The following is a 17,481-nucleotide window of genomic DNA, read 5'->3' as shown; positions in this document are numbered from 1 at the left end:
CTCACTCATTTTTATGGCCTATATGTTACGGTGTAGGCCTTTTTGCTTTCTTCTTTTGTATATTTATGTATTTGCTGCCAGATGTAAACTATTGATTCAGATATTTGTTGTGGCTGTGAAAAAAAATATTGTATGTATGGCTTTACTTATTTTATTACGATTATTTCTGTTTTTATTCCCAGATTTTATTGTACATTTTATGGGCCTGTTTTATCTTATATGGCCTGGCTTGACTTTGACAGTGCAGCACTTAGCCTGAAGTTCATGCACTAATCATGTTTGGCTTCAAAGATTTCATAGCTCTTACAAAGTTTTGGAGGAAGCAATGACTGATCGCAATCAGTGGACAGATCATGTAAGCCTGTAATCACAATGCTCCCACTTCGGAGTTCTGGTGGATGAGTAACTGTGCCTAACTAACATCAATGACAAAAGAAGTCCGCGAGATCACTTCTGACATGCTGACAGTCCACAGGAACAACTGCGGTCATACTTAAGCCAGATATGAAGTCGAACTAACACTGGAGAAATCAGTAGTGAGAAGAAAAAGGAAAACAACATGGTAGCATGTGCATCAGAGAAGTGTGAGGCAAGAGCGAAGGGATGGTTCATGAGCAGAGGGAAGCAAATCATCAAGGAAGTGTCAATCGGAGTGAAGGAGCAGAGTAGTGGGAAGGAGAACATCGGAAGAGAGGAGTAGAGTGGGGGTGCGGTGCGGAGTGGAGTGGTATGTGCTGGACAAGAGCAGAGCACGGTGCAGGAGATCACTCATGCAAAGGCGTGGACTGGAGCAGAGGAGAAGAGCAGTGGAGAGGCACGAACAGGAGGAAAGAGGAGTATCACGGAGCAAAGGAGACCAGAATAGCGGTGATATGGGGAGCAGGGTAGGAGATGAATCGAGAGGACAAAACAGGCAGTGGGGTAAAGCTGAGCGAGGAGGAAACAAGATCCAGAGGCTGAGGGAGAAACACATTCCAGCAAACAGAGACACCGACCACCACTTGGGAAAGTGCAGAGGTGTCTGCTACAAAGTCCAGGACAGAGACCAAGCACATGGTAAATATTTGGGTCAGGATGAACGAGTTCCAATAGGCACAAATCACCCTCATTATAAGAACCGGTGGATTATATAGTTGCACGTGAGGTACTACCAACATTTTCATATGGGGCCAACCTCAAAGTAAGGAAAATCTTCACCTCGCAAATGCACAAACAAATGGTTAGACCTTGTGGAAAGAGTCAGAATTACTACCACTAGTCACTTCTATGACAGAGGTGAGAGGTCAGGTATTAACCCTCACCAAGGGAACATGATAGGTGCTTTTTTATTTTAAGGGTTGAAGATAGCTGAGTGCAGGGCCCAGCAGAGACAGTTTGACTGATGGAACATTGCTCACCAATTCCAATCCAAAATGCGTGACTTAAGTGAAATAAAAACCTTAGCTGTACCCATCTGTAAAGTGTGTCCTTATCTTCTTATAGCATCAGAGAATCATTTTAACCTAAGCCATAGCTTCTAAAGTTCGATGCTCACAAACATTTGACCTACACTGAATAGCAATTTGTGTTCCATTCTTAACAAGCAGAAGGCCACTGCTTCTGAGATTTTTTTAAGAGTATTACACATACACACATAATATTATTTAAAAAAAACAACTCTCAAAACCACAAGGTAAAAAACTGCATATTCAGATGGAATCTGGCCTGATGTATATTTCGGCCAACTAAGGAGACGTCATTGGTTATTAGCCACTAATGTGACCATTTTTTTACTTGTTTATATCAATTCTGCAAAGGTATCTTTCACTGCACTGAACACTGTCGTTCTTTCACTTAAAATACAAATATGCAATGTCCTACTTTGTAATTTTGAATACATTCTATAGTAATTTTGTGTGTGGTTGTATTCTTAAAATTATCTCATGGAGGGCCCACTGTAGTTAAAGTCATGTATGTACCCAGGTTCCTTGCGATTCTTGGGTTACCCTGTCTTTGATATACATTCAATGCGCAAGCCAGTTTGATCTAAAGTACTGTCTCCAGTGACAGATTTCAGCAACTTAAATATGTGCAGTGTCAGTACACGGATAGGAGCCACTCTTTAAAAATTAACTTCAAGTGATTTGTGCGCACTACACTTTGAGGTGACAGGTCAAAGGCAGTCTAACACAACATATGCCACCATCCTGAAGGGCACATATGGGTCTACCATGGATTTTTCTATGGTGGTATACACGAGTCTGCTGCGTCTGTTGAAGATGGAGGAAGCTTACTCTACTGCTGCTGCTCATGCTCTGTGTGACAAAATATCATGCTCTACTGCAGCTCATGCTACGAGGGAAGGAAGCTTGCCATGCTACAATACTTGTTAAGTAAGGAGTGAGCATTCCAGACAGCTGCTTTCAGGACTTGAAGAATAATCTCCCACTGCTGTTGCCGTTTCTGTGTGTGTCATGCATATGTATGTGTTGAGGAAGCTTGCCCTACTACTGATCCTGCTGTGAGGAGGAATGTTACCCTAATGTTGCTCGTGGTATGGAAAGACTACTGTTACTAATGACGAATGTAGAAGAGCATTCGTTCTCTAAGCTCAAGATCACTGCAAGCCCACCAAGGGTTTTCACCTTTCCCCAAGAGCCACCAACCTTGGACTCAGAATTCGAAGGGGGTACTCACAGTGCACCCCTCTTTACTAGGCTGCTTATTGTGCCCTCACTGCAAGGTATGGGACACTTAAAATGGTTGCAAAGTAATCTACAGCCGAGGTCACATGCAGTTTTACCTGCACCTCATAGAGAAAAGGCCTACAGGCTACCTTCATGTAAAGCCACTACATGTAGGATCTCCACATACACAATCTCCTATCTTCCTTGAAACCAGTTGTCTCTGCGAGAGGGTGGGGGGTAGCCAACCACCTCTCAGACTAAGGTGAGAGTTTCTGTAATTGTATATGCTTTGGCGAGGGCATTGTGTATGGTTTTGTGAAGTGGTGCAGCCTTGCCCTAGCACCGTTTCTGGACACCCCTAGCACTCGTTCTCTAAGCTCAAGATCACTGCAAGCCCACCGAGGGTTTTCACCTTTCACCAAGACACACCAAATCTGGACTCATATTTTGAAGGGGTACTCACAGTGCACCCTTTTTACCAGGCTACTTACTGTGCCCTCACAACAAGGTATGGGCTACTTAAGATGGTTGCAAATCTATAGTCGAAGTCACATGCTTTTTCACCTGTACCTCATAGGGGAATGGCCTACAGGCTCCCTCTATGTAAAGTCACTACATGTGGGGGACCCCATATACACAATCTCCTACCCTCCTCCTTGAAACCAGCTATCTTTGTGAGAGGGTGGGGGGTAGCCAACCAATCCCTTTTAAGTAGTAGTAGTTTCCATACCAGAGGGAAACCACCCCTCCAGCGCTTCCTGACAAGCTTCTACGTTCCTATTGGAGGGTACCTTCTGTCTGTGAGCAACACCTACTTGAGCCAGCTCAAACCAGTCTTGATGGGACACACAAGCTGCATTATCTGAACAGGAGCTAATCACACTGGGTAATACCTCTACAGGACTGAAGGAGCTCCTAAAGGTTTGAAAGCGGTCAGGCCTGAGCATCAGGAAAAGATAACTAACGGTCACACTGACCAGTATCTTGCTCAACGGTTGACACTAAGACCATTGGGGTTTTTACACTATTACAGGACAGAGACAACAGAAGATCCAAGAGTAGAACCACCAAGGATTGTTACTCTCCCCTAGGCCAGGCATAAGTCAGGACAAGACAGTGGAGCTACTGTTTATTTTCACTATTGTGAAGGGGAAGACCTCCATATCTCTGACTACTAGGGGGGGTGACTAATCTCCAACAAAAACACAGCTCAGCTGACTGCAAGTACTTGAGGGAGAGATCTTGCCATACCACACTTACCCCAGAGGCACAAGGCCGTACCAGCCAGCTATCAAGGGAGCAATGACCAACAGCATGACATCATCTGGGTCCAGAGGATTTACTACTAGCAGACTGCAAGAGAGGGTGATCTGTTCTGTCTGATCAACCCTCATGAGTGTATCCCTCCTCCTTGCTAGATGCCTTTGACAGCTTGAAGAAATTTAAACTTTATTGATAGCCCTGGGGTACATCTGGGTATTTAGAGGATATCTCCCTGATTCAGGAACCACTACATTAATATTTTGTAGATCAAGCATTTCAAGAGGCAGTGCAATGTTAACCCCTGGTTACGAGCACAATTGGCCACTGGCTACTCTGGTGTAGATGTGAGTGACCCGGGCCAGTGTGCTCCCTGCCACCAGAAAAACATTGCTACGACAGGTGGGTTCTGAGATACAGGACCCTGAACCTGATAATTTCTACAGGGATAACGAGGGTGAACTGAGACCCTTACCAACCACTGTCCTCAAACCAGCAGTTCTGAGGCTACTGACTTTAAACCCCAGTTGACTGTGCCCAAGCAATTGACATCATCACCAATTTGGGGTATTAACCGGAAGTCTCAAGCCCTTGATCTTTGGGGTGGGTTTCATTTGGTAGTTTTTTGGGTTTCATACATATGTAGTAACACCACAGCAAGTGCACACATTAAAGAGCAGGTACTGAAACTCTCATCAAAATTAACTTAAAAGTTCCAAATCCTTGGAAGTCATCCGATGATCCGAGATTCGACGATCCCAGAGTGTTCCCGCTTAGACCAACATCGAGGGCCCTCTTTTCACTTTTATGTTTAATGTGTATGAGTTCAAAATCTATTTGGCTCAGATGTCAGATGCAAAAGGTGCTAGACACTTCTCGTTTTCAATAAGTAATTTAATTGTAATTTCATGTGTAGATTGTTATGTGCAGTGAAATTACTGGCCGTTAAAACAGTAAGGCACTGCAAATATAGTTGCCTTTTTTAAATGTGTTTTAAGAGTTTTCGTAGTCATGTCAAGACAAAGTGCTGTTATACAAAAGGAGGTGCATAATATTACAATAACGTTTCTGAACAATGAATCAATAGACAATAACATTCTAACACTGTGCGCACATTAGGGAGTGTCCATTTGATGAGTCTAGTGTAAGCTCGCTGTGTCCGCAATGAGGGGAAATACGTGAGGAGGGTGACCAGGGGTGGTCAGTTAATAACAGATGCATGGGCCTTGAGCAGGAGAAGTGCAGTGTACAGACACAGTGATAAACGTATACCTGTGACCAACTTCGGATCTAGGGCCAGCAATATAGTGTCCCAGCCTGTGATGAATGCATGTTGTCCAATCCTATCTCTGAAACGTCCGAGTATAGTACCCTCTGCCACTTCCGAAGGCCGTATTTCCAAGGGCTCATTAAGGGGAGATAACTGGACTTCCAGTTCAGTGGTGATTTATTGTAAAAGCCAAAGCAATACATTTGCCAATTGCTTTGCCTGTTTTTGGGTGAGACATAAATCCCAGGAGACATGTTTTCTTTGTATTAACGGGGTGCTTGCCTGTCACTCGTGTGACCAGTTCGCACACCTCACTCCAGACGGGCTGGAGTGTTGTGCGCTGCCATGTCATGTGGAAGATGTCTGCCTGGTCCTCTGGAAACTGTGGGAGGCCGGTATTGCCTGGTCAAAGTCTAGAACGTGCGATGGACATAAATAAACTGCAGCAATTTCAAGTGTGCTTTCCTGAAGACGTTGGGTATGTAGTTAAGGATTGCTGACTAGTCACCATCACAAAATGAGAGACTTCAGGTATGTGGTTAAGGATTGCTGACTAATTTAATGCTGAAAATGTAATCTGCAGATCTTGGCTCCACTGGATCTTTAAGCCTGGCAGAGCTAGCGCCTGTTTCTGCTTAAGTTCACGGTATGGGTTCACAACCCTATGGTGTTTAGGACTCCATGTCAGCAACTGGTGTAGCACCAGTGTGTCTCCAGCTCAACAGGAACTGCTGACTGCCCCACAGAGCGCTACATGCGTCAAGACGTGCCCAGCCGGGAGTTCGTAGGATTTGCACAGTTCTGCAAATGGTAGGGTAGTACCTGAATCGAATATGCAGTAAATACCGCAATGAAGTCTGGCTATTTTTACACACAGTGCCCGTGCAAGTGGTGGGTCGCTGTGATTGCAGCCCTCTGCTGTTCTGCCTTTAGTAATCCTGCGAGTAAGTGGACGGTTTTGTCTCCATCTGCATGACGGTCAGGCCCGGCTCAAGGAATTTTTATTTGGATGGGGCAAGAGTTCATTTGGGTGAGCCACTCCAGGGCCAGACTGTGGTTTCTGGAGGTAGCCGCCACCCCTAGATTACATCATATCTACTTCAAAACATGTTTGCACCACAATACAAAGGATACATTCTGTGTGCGTACATTGTAAGTAGAGATAAAGAGTATTTTAATTGTCCATCTACTCCCTTTGTTAGGTTTTCCCCATCCCATACGTCTGAAGCAATGCATGTGCATATTCCTCCTCTTTACCCTGAGTTTCTGGTTGACCGCCCTGGAGATGGACTGTGCCAGCACCCACATGGATGCCTGGAGAGAGCAGTTACCAATTATTGCCAGCCCTTTTCCTGGCCTACACTGAAACTTGGGAATTTCTGACTAGATAACATAAGGAAGGCTCTCAACTTCTGTATAAGCTAGCGGAGCAGACTGGCCATTTATCTCTTTGGGCATTTCCCCACAAAGAGGTGGGCCTGGGGCCAACTGAGGCCTGTTTCTGAAGGGCCAGGGCTGCCTCCAGCAGGACCTCGGTGGAGGTGGGCAGGCCACTGAAGCTCCAGCCAGATGTCTGGCCAGCTCAAGGTCCTCAGAAAAACAAGCAGAACTTTCATTTGGCTTCTGCCTGCTGCCCATGGTATAACGTATAACACAAAAATATGACTGCTCCTATTGGGAAACCTCCTTTATGGTTCCCTCAAAAAGGATGACCTATTAAAGGTTAATTTCTAGTCTCACACCGCCACACTTGAGTCATTTCCATTTATGGAAGTAGAAGCCTCACACACCTAATAGTGTCATGCATCATCCTTGATTCCTTCATTCAACAAAGCCACCAGGGCGGACTCGACCACCTGTCTCTTCTGGGCAGAAAGGACTTTTTGATAAGTGATAACTGGATAAAAAGACCAGGATCCAGATTCATAAAAATAAATTTTGTATTAACCCTGGCATTTTGCCTTTATTAGTGTGGAATACAGGTATTGTTAAAACCAACAGGTGAAGTCAGGATAGATATGTTTGGTGTCACCTATTCTAGCCAACATGTTTCTGCCCATTACTACAAGCCACTAAGGGTCTTGGGCATTCTTGAGGGCCAAGGATCCCTATCCACCTAACTCTCTAGTTCCACACTACAAATCATTGTGCAGGAAACCGCATGCATAAAGTCCTACCTTAGACAAGATTACTGCTTCACAGGGCACCAACCCCCTAAGAAATTGTGTGACCACACGTGAAAATGCACACTTCATGCAAACTGTAGTGATTAGTGGCCCAATTCAAGGAGTAGCCCCTTATAATTTAAAAAGCCTATCATACACCACTAGGGAATACACAACGGCAATTTTACTACTTAGGGTCCACAAATCCATTCTTACCCTTAAATTGGGAGCATCTTGTTTCCTGGTCCCTGAGAGGGGCAACACCCTTTGTAGTCACACACTGGGAAGGAAACTACTAATCAGACAGAAGACTCTTTAAGTTGCAGCCCACCATTAGTTAATAACTCCAGCTAAATGGTCAGACCATTAGTGTGGAGGAAACACATCAATGTAGAGAGAATATATATAACCCTTACTGTCTTTCAATGAGGCACACATGCCCACATAGGGCAATTTTGAAAGATCTTAAAATAACCAAAGCTGGGCTTTAATTCTATGTCAGGACCGGAGGCTCCGATTATGCTTTCTCTTTCTTTACTGTCTCAAACAGCAGCCAATCAAATACAAGTAACAGAAAAAACTACACATCCCAAGATGCCTAACATCCTATCACATGGTCCAATCACTATCCATGTCCTCTGCTATAAGTCCTTTGACCTTTGATGTTGCTTCCTCTTTCTTTGCTGCTTCGCAGCAGATAAGTACATGTTTTGATTCTCCTGTACATTTACATGTTTATTTAAGTGCTTATAATGTTATCTTCGTTTGTTTATAGCGTCGCGATTCAGCGCGCTTCTTATATAATGTGTTGAGCGCTCGTGCGCTTTGTTTTCTTGGCTTTTTGCCAAGATCGGTAGCCTGTAACATTCAGTGGAGCGGGAGCGGAGCTGCTCTCGCAGTCTCCTTTTCATTTCCACTTGTGCGCGCACGCCTCAACGAGCCGATTCCTTTCTAAATCTGGAATCGATCGGCTCGTGAGAGGTGCGGCGCGGGCGTTCAAGTGCCCCTTCTGTTATTTCAAGTGCTCCCTGACGCCAAGCAGAGTTACTGCTTGGGTTGTAAAATTAAAATAGGCTTCAGCCGAGAGTGCCTTACAGGCAGCTCCCTCCACACTTTAATAAGGGCCCATTATTTCACTTGCCTGTATTGTTTTTTTTTTTTTTGCACTCCCCCTTCCTTGATTCTAAAATTACCTAATCATTTTATTATTAACCCTTAAAGGTATTTTGCCTTAATACTCTGATCATGGCTCAGTGGGATGAGCAAGGAGCAGAATATTATACAGAAGAGTTGAGCAATCAAATAGAGGTTGATTTAGTAGAAGCCCTGGATACCAGGGTTCAACAATCAGTAAATGATGCCCTGGTGAGAGCTCTGGGTCCCTTTTCAGGGCAGTTATTTGACTATGCTCGCTCACAGGGCTGGACGCAAGGGCAACAACCTCCTCCAGAGTCCAAAAAAGTGAAGTACAAAGCAAAAAAATTTGAATCCAGAGCCGAGGTTAGTAGTCTTCACGCAGACGCATTCGAAAAACTACGTAAGAAACGTAGTGGCGAACATGATTACAGTTCAAAAAAGGAAATCCCCCTTTCTACCTCTTCCTCTGATAAAAATTCCTCCTCTGATGACTCAGATGATTCCGACGCTCCTATGCCTAGTAAAAAAAAGCTAAAAAAGCACCACCTTCCTGTCAAGTTCTAGACTTCGATCCCACGGAAATCATACACCCCAGAGTGTCTAATTGGGTTCCTCCACCCGAAGTGGCTCAATATGTCCAATCTAATTTACGAAAAAGCTTTGATAAGGAAGTCAGATCACGCTTAAAAGCAGAGTGCCCCAGACCTGACCTAGAGGGCAAGGTTTCTAAATCCCCATAAATAGACCCCACCATGGTCACCTTTATGAGAAAATTTTCTAAGGACCCCAAAAGAGGTTTGGATCACTCCTGGCGTAATTGCCAGGACAAATTGTTGGACCTTTCAGGACCTTTGATTAAGATTCTTGAGATGGCTTTTGTTGCTAAGGAATCTGGATCCCCGGTGGACACTGATGTCCTTATAGGTTGGGCGCAAAGATCCATTTGCCTGCTTGGAAACTCTAATTGTGCTATTTCTGCAGAATGCAGAAAATCCGTCTTAATGCGCATTGACCCTAAGTTGTCAGACCTTGCGACTTGGGAAGCAGGCCATTCGGCTGAAGGACTGCTGTTTGGATCCTCCTTTATCAAAGACTTGTCTAAGTTCTGCTCCACTTTTTCTTCGCTTGACAAGGCTCAAATTTCCCTCAAGGTTTTAAAACGAGGCCTTTTTTTCAGGGCCGGTCGTTCCAGGGGACGTATGCCCGGCCGAGGAACATACAACAGTCCCCAGAACTACTATCCGAGAGGCAGAGGTGGCTGGTACGGAGAGCAGGACCCCACCTTCTACCCCACGTGCCCTTGGGGAGGACGTCCCCGTTTCCGTAGAGGCCAGCGCAGAGGGCAGCAAGGAGCCATACAGGACGCAAGTTTCACAGGTGAGCATTATTAATTTTTCTCAGGTCAAACTTGGGGGCAGAGTAGCATTATGCTTGGCAAATTGGAAACGGATCTCCAGAGATCCTTGGATTCTCCAAAGAGTAGAGGGATTTCGTCTGGAGTTTATCAGCACTCCCAAACAGCTCTACCCTCCATTACAAATGTGTTTTTCCCTAGCAAATCAAAATTTTATAGACAAAGAAGTGCAAGCTCTTTTAGACAAAGGAGCCGTCCAGTTTGTCTCCCCTCATCCTTACGGTTTCCTCAGTCCAATTTTCGTAGTAGACAAGAAAGGAGGAGGTCACCGTTTAGTCTTGAACCTGAAAGATTTCAATCATTAGATCCTATACAGACACTTCAAGATGGAAGCCATCCACATGTTAAGAGATATCCTTTTGGAAGGGGATTGGATGGTTTGATTGGATCTAAAGGATGCATACCTGTCAATTCCAATTTTTCCTCCTCACAGGAGATTTCTGCAATTTCAGCGGAAGGGACAGAATTTGGAGTTTCTGGCCCTTCCCTTCGGTCTGTCGTCAGCCCCTTGGTGCTTCACGAAGCTTCTGAGACCTGTGATGGAATGGCTCAGAGCCAAGGAAGTCAGATTAATTATATATCTGGACGACATTCTGTTGATGGCTCAATCCCCTCAAGTCCTCCTATCTCATTTGGATTGGACCATCAATCTTCTGCAAGACTTAGGTTTCCTTATCAATGTGCAGAAGTCATTGCTGAAACCCTCTCAGGTGATAGAGTTCCTGGGGTTCCAGATAAATTCCATTTTATGTCAACTCATCCTTCCCTCTCAGAAGATCCGCAACATCAAGAGGGAATTGAGACCGGTTCTATCCAGCCAGACCGTCTCATTGAGGAATATTGCCAGAGTAGTGGGCTTACTAGCTTCGTCTATTCAGGCGATCTTCTCTGCACCCCTATATTACCGGGCATTACAAAGACTCAAGATCAGACATCTACAACAGGGACTGAGTTACTCAGAACAAATTCCATTGACTGCCGAAGTACGATCAGAGATTCAGTGGTGGCTCCATCATATGGAGGCTTGGAATGGCAGGGCGATTTCCGGGTCCCATCCAGAAGTGGTGATAGAATCCGATGCCAGCAGATGGGGTTGGGGAGCACGCTGCAACTCCCTAGTGACGGGGGCAGATGGTCGGAATGGGAGCAAACTCTACATATCAGTTGCCTGGAACTTCCAGCGGGATCTTTTGCCAAAAAGAGCCTCTCCCCTCAGAAAACAGATTGTTGCATACTCTTATGGATGGACAATGTCTCAGCAGTAAGGTATGTCAACAAATTAGGAGGCACGAAGTCCAGAATTCTGGTGGAGATTGCCAAGGATTTTTGGCACTATTGCCTAACTCAGCGTCTAGTGGTCATAGCGGAATATCTTCCTGGGGACCAGAACATCATAGCAGACTGGAACTCCAGATACCTGTCGGATTCCAGCGACTGGAAATTGGACCCTCTGATTTTTTCCCAGATAATCAGGGAGTGGGGCAGTTGCGAAGTGGATCGGTTTGCCTTCTGGGCTCAATTGCCAAATTCCAAAATTTTACAGTTGGCGTCCAGACCCTTGGGCATTAAAGACATATGCCTTTCTTCAGGATTGGTCCCAGTTTCGAGGTTATGCCTTTCCTCCATTCCTGATGATTGCCAGGGTGTTGTCTCAGGTGAGGAGACAGAAGACAGAGATTGTTCTAGTGACCCCCTTTTGGAGAGCACAGCCTTGGTTCCCTATAGCTCTTCATTTAGCTTGTGCCTCTCCTCTTCTGATTCCGCCTCGTCTGAATCTTCTGTTGAGTCCGGAGGGCCTTCAACATCCACTGGTCTTGTCAGGGAAGTTGACTCTGCTAGCCTGGTTAATTTCAGGTCTAGATGGAGTACCCCAGACGTTTCGAAGCAAGCTGCGGAATACATTAAACAGGCCTGGGCCGGTAGTACCCATAAAAGATATGACTCAGCTTGGCGCAGATGGGCTGGTTGGTGTGATGGAAGGGGTGCCAATCCAGTGGAAACACATATTGGTATGATTATTAATTTTTTAGCAGAGCTAGCTAGTTCTGGTTTGGCTTATCGGACAGTCAATAACTTTAGATCAGCTATTTCAGCAGGGCACTCTCATCTTGAGGGTAAACCCATTGGAGAACACCCATTAATTTGCAAGCTTTTGAGGGGTATACGTCTTTCCAAACCTCCTCAATCTAAATATTCTGTATTATGGGATGTTAGCATTATTTTAAAATTTTGGGATTCTTGGCCTACCAACAGGTATTTATCTCGCAAACAGCTTTCTGCTAAGCTGACCATGCTTTTATGTCTTATCTCTTGCAAGAGGGTTTCAGACGTCAGAGCATTGGATTTAGCTGGTAGAGTCTTTTCTCCAGAAGGGGTCACCTTTTCAGTGACAAAAAGAAGAAGGACTAAAACAAATTACAGGTCAGTATCCTACCCAATATACACTGAAAATTCGAAATTATGTGAGTCCAATGTTTAAAGGATTATGAAGTGGTCACAGAAGAATTTCGACAAGATGCTAAAGGTCAATTATCAATTTCTTTACAAAAACCTTTTAAACCAGTGACCTCAGCTACTTTGGCCAGATGGTTGAGATGGTTGATGAGTGAAGCAGGTATTGATACTTCTATATTTGGGGCTCATTCTGTTAGAGGAGCTATGGCTTCCAAATCATTTGCCTTGGGTTCCCGATTAGAAGATATTATGAAGGCAGCAGATTGGTCTTCAGAAAATACCTTTCGTACGTTTTATCACAAACCAGTATTGGATGTAGCTACTGTGGTAATGGAACAGCTTTAAACTAGCATAATCGGAGCCTCCGGTCCTGACATAGAATAAAAAAAATTCTAGCTATTGCGTCAAGAATTTTCAATTCTATTAAGGACACGGAGGCGAGGATTATCCCTCCCTTTGAATTATAATGAATATTGAATATCAATTATTTTCAATATTTATGTTTATTGTTATTTCTCCCTCCCATTTTATTGTCAATTATAGAAACATCAGTTTATTGAGACATTTTCAATTTGTTGGGATATTACCTGCCTGTTTGTTATTACAGGTTCTGATCAGAAGAATTCCTGAAATTCTTATTGTCTGGATAAGTTTGGTTATAACTTTCTGCCTCTGTTGATTTCCGGTGTTGAGTTGTCCAGGAGAAGGTTATCCTGGAAGAGAAGCTGTTAATGCCGACGGAGTTCGGGATGGCGTAAGAAGTTTTGTTTTCAAGTTGATCTTATCTGTTCTGACCAAAGAAAGAGGAAGTGAAATCAAAGGTCAAAGGACTTATAGCAGAGGACATGGATAGTGATTGGACCATGTGATAGGATGTTAGGCATCTTGGGATGTGTAGTTTTTTCTGTTACTTGTACTTGATTGGCTGCTGTTTGAGTCAGTAAAGAAAGAGAAAGCATAATCCTCGCCTCCGTGTCCTTAATAGAATGGAAAATTCTTGACGCGATAGCTAGAATATTTTTTATTGTTATTGCAACTGCTGTTTCTATTTAATCCTCGTTGCCACACACCAAAAACTTATGGGAATGAAGAAAAACCCCTTGTTGTCTTTACAAAATTACAAAGATCCAAAGCCCCAACACATTAATTAGAGTGCTCTGTACTTACTTCGTCAAAAGGAACGTTGGTCAGATTACACCTATCCCGTCCCCTTGTCAGGCCGAACTGGTAACTAGCCCCTTTCTTGGTTGTCAATTTAAACCGGGCGGGGGCCATAATCATTTGTTTCAGCTGTGAGTCACATGCGCCACTTCAGCTGTGTTCAGCGCACGCCTAAGAGGAGCCTGGGTAATGAGGTTCGCCTTGCTTCTGCGGTTACTACAAATTACTTATAGTCTCGGAGGAAGCCGGGTAATGTAGTCCGCCTCCTTGCTGCGTCAATCACACATGCCTAGCTGGACGTAATAAGTCACATGAGAGGTGCCTCCTCTGCGGAGGAAGCCGGGAAATGTTGTCCACTTCACTTTCTTAGGGATGAAGTCCAATGAGACGCATAATGTTTCATAATAATGTTGCGTACAACCCAGGGAGGCCGGGACGTACTGTCCGTCTCGCTTTTCTTATAAAGAATTCTGTTTTTCTCTAAGTATGTGGCAAGGCCCAAACCCATATTGTGAGATGTAAGTACAATGTTACAGACCGATTTTTTTGTTTTGGTGTTTGCTACTTGAGACCAACTGATTGCTTGTAAATATATACATATAAATACTCTATGACAAGTGCAGAAAGTGCCAGGACATAAGGTCCGCCTTCCTATTTCTTCAGACTAAGGGGCATATCAGAAGGACTAGATTGTCTAATGTAAGACCAGATTTGTAGACCAATATGGAGGAATCTGTTATTTCATTTTGACACATAAGAAAAGAAAGATAACCAAGAGAGAGAACGACTTTGATGTTATCTCTGAGAGGGCCAAGGGTCATGTTTGGGTGGGCCTGGCCCACCCGCTAGAACCTCGCCTGGTCTATGCATTGTATTCCTTGTAGATGTATTGGTCCAAATAAGCACTCAGGTATACCTCCTCTAGTCTCTTTTGTATCATGCTGCGTAGCACTGTGACCGGGGTGACCACTTGTGGCTCTAGGAGATGCAGATCACGCCCTACCTGAGCCAGTTGAGTATGCGGGTTTGCCCGTACCCCAAAGGAGGTTTTAGTACAGAGCCCCGTAAACCAGCACTGCAAAATCCTAGAATACAAAAAATCTCCGATAACAAATACACGATGATAAGCTATGCCTCCACAAACTAGATATTGGACCGTTTAACAATCCTGTCACTTAATGTTCAGGGTCTCAACCCTGCTCCCCTCATTGAAATGCAAAATGCTTCTAAAATGGCTAGATGAGGGAAAAAAAAAAAAAAAACTCGTTAGAACAAGACACCAACTGGTTGAAATCTCCCTTATAAACCCTAGAATTTATTTCCTCTGCCCTAACAAAATCAAAAGGAGTATTCACAATATGTAAAAGGGGCACTCAATGTACTTTTAGTATGAACCAACGAGCTGCAGAGGGCCACTGCCTTTTCATAAGGGACGAATTAGAAAAGAAAGCAATAACCCTTAATTGTATATATGACCCTAGTAAAAACATAGATACATTTTCTCTAACTTATCTCACTCTTAGTTTAAGGCTTACGTATAGTGGGTAGAGATTTTAACACTACACTGAATCCTACTTGGGATCACTCAGACCCAACCACTAGAAATATCAATTCTCCACAATCCGCGACACAGGTTTTTTGGACAATTTAAGCCTTGTTGACATATGGTGTTATTTCTGCCCGAATGACAACATACATTTCATTGTAACGTTCATAAAACTTTATCAAGGATCGATTGCTTACAAATGCAATATAGTGTTCTACAAACAATCCCAGCTGGTGAAATAGGGAGTCATATTATCCCTGGCCATACTCCGGTTTCAATACTTCATACGCACGCATTTTCTAGACAATGGTACATGAATGAGATAGCTTTCCTAGACCCTGTACTTTGCCACTTGACTACAAAAGCAACAGAACACTCCTTTCAGGAAAATACACATGACGAAGTCTCTTAGGACACAATCTGTGACGCACAGAGGGCAGTCACAGGAGTAGAACTTATTTCTCATACTTCCACTTTCTTTAGATTGAACATGGCCAGCCAAAATAAACGGATCTAAAACCAAAATGCCGAAATTCAAAAAAACGAACAGGCTCTACATGTATGTATAGATAACACTAATCAGTGAGAAATTACCTTGAACAATATCTTGTAGGTGAAACAGCACATAAAATGTTTAAGGAAATCAACATCATTAAGTAAAAGCTGAAAGAGTCAAAAGGCTCTTGGTCAATAAACGATATCGTTTTTCTTTTTTTAACACAGTTCCGACTTGTGTAAGGGACAAGAGACTGTTGATTCAGTCCAGATTGACTATGTAAGGGACGATAGGTTTCCACCACTAGAACCCACTAGAACAGGAGACTATGGAACAAATCAAAAACAAACTGTAATTCAAAGAAAAAACGGTTACCCACAGTTATGGTTCAGCCAACACAAACCCCCAAAAACCCTGAAATGTACCAGTTATGGTACGCAGCGCACATCGCACCCCCCACCACCAAGCCACATATACTACATGGCCAATGGCACAGGACAAATGGCCAACAAGAACTAAACATGGCTGGTTCAGCGGGGTTTGGTTTGGTTGTACATTGCATGCCTTAACTAGTGCCACTGGAATGATGTGATTTTGCAGCTGTGGCATTTTTCGCATACTTACGTATTTGGCGCACTTGCCACATCATCTGCAGATTTTGACAGAAATTCTAACTCAAACGGGTCAAAAGTTACTAATAACGCGATGACGTGCTGCAATGCAGTAGCTCTGCACTAGGCTAGACAGGTCACCTTTGTGTTGTTTATTGTTGTATTTGGGTGTCAAACTGGTAATAATGAAATGAGACCTTTGCCCAGGTAGTGCTAACGTATAAAAACGACAAAATAAAGAGTTAGTACCATTACATAAGGTGCAGCGTTATGGCACATGATTACCCTTTTCCGGCGATATAATTTAACCAACATTAACGCATGTTTTGTTCACGGTACTATATAACCCGTAACTGTCCTTTTTAAATTGATGATTACACGTAAAAATGATGTGATTTATACCTGCCAATCCGTTGGCTCTCAAAAAAGGATGACGTCTGATTGATCCCAATAAAATGGTTGGAAAATAAAGCATATTAGGACAATGAAATCAATCAAGGCATGTTGACTTTTTTGGGATGGTGATTATTTTTCAAACGTGCTCCATCCAAGCCAGAGTGAGTTGACAGGTATGCCTGACCATACTTTCACCCTAATCAGAGTCCTTTTACCGCGACCGGCTTTAAACATTGTTAATTGCTGCCGCCCCTTGATGTTCCCAGCCTCACCTGTGACACTAGACTGATAGTCCCGTGACTGAGGGCTGCGGGCCCTGGGACAGAGGGCTGGCTGTTCGCCCTATCCTTCCTAGGTCTTCTTTCCCTCCGTCATAGAGACCATTTGCACTTTGCTGCCTCTTGCTTCCGGATTGTAAAGGTTACTGAGTGGTAACAAGAAGGCGCGGCTCTGCCTGGTTCACTGCCGGGTTTCAATAAACTCTCCCTCAGAAAAGGATTGCTCTGGGTAACCTGAAGCAGGCGAGGCCCTTGCTGACAGCCCCACACGCCTTCAGGGATCGGCGCATGTGCTGTCTCCGTTCAGAGCCGCCGGCGGCTTGGCTCCATGCAGCTGCTCTGCAGTTTCTCCAGAGTGTAAAGGGCAGCAAACAAAGCACTGAGGGGTGGGTCGGAAAGGAAAGGAAAGCCTATGGTGTGAAGACGCTTAGGCTGCAATGTAGTCCGACCGGATCAGTCTTATTTGTAACCACCGTGGCCCTCAGCAGTAAACCGCACTGCCACTTAACCTACGGCCAGCCAGCATCCGCTTCCCACAGATCGTCAAGGGTGATCCTTCCCACCACCACTACATTTTTTCCGAAGCGCTCAGGTCGCCCCTGCATGAGTAGCTCATTCATACCAGGT

General features: G+C 44.2%; 1 protein-coding gene across 3 annotated transcripts in view; it reads right to left on the bottom strand.

Moving 5' to 3' along the window:
- Window positions 1–17,481, bottom strand: part of TEP1 (telomerase associated protein 1) — a 1,055,001-nt gene that overhangs the window by 1,020,318 nt on the left and 17,202 nt on the right. For 2 of the 3 annotated variants that reach the window (XM_069244314.1, XM_069244316.1), the window contains exon 1: window positions 16,849–16,988. The exons of the other annotated variant lie outside the window; for it this stretch is intronic. The gene's annotated coding sequence lies outside the window, so the exon portion shown is untranslated. Of the gene's footprint in view, window positions 1–16,848; window positions 16,989–17,481 lie in introns of those variants that run through there. 3 annotated transcript variants of the gene reach the window in all.

Source organism: Pleurodeles waltl, chromosome 7 (assembly GCF_031143425.1).
Source record: "Pleurodeles waltl isolate 20211129_DDA chromosome 7, aPleWal1.hap1.20221129, whole genome shotgun sequence".
Taxonomy (NCBI): domain Eukaryota; kingdom Metazoa; phylum Chordata; class Amphibia; order Caudata; family Salamandridae; genus Pleurodeles; species Pleurodeles waltl.
The sequence above is the reverse complement of the archived record's forward strand: the minus strand, read 5'-3'. Positions and strand labels throughout refer to the sequence as shown.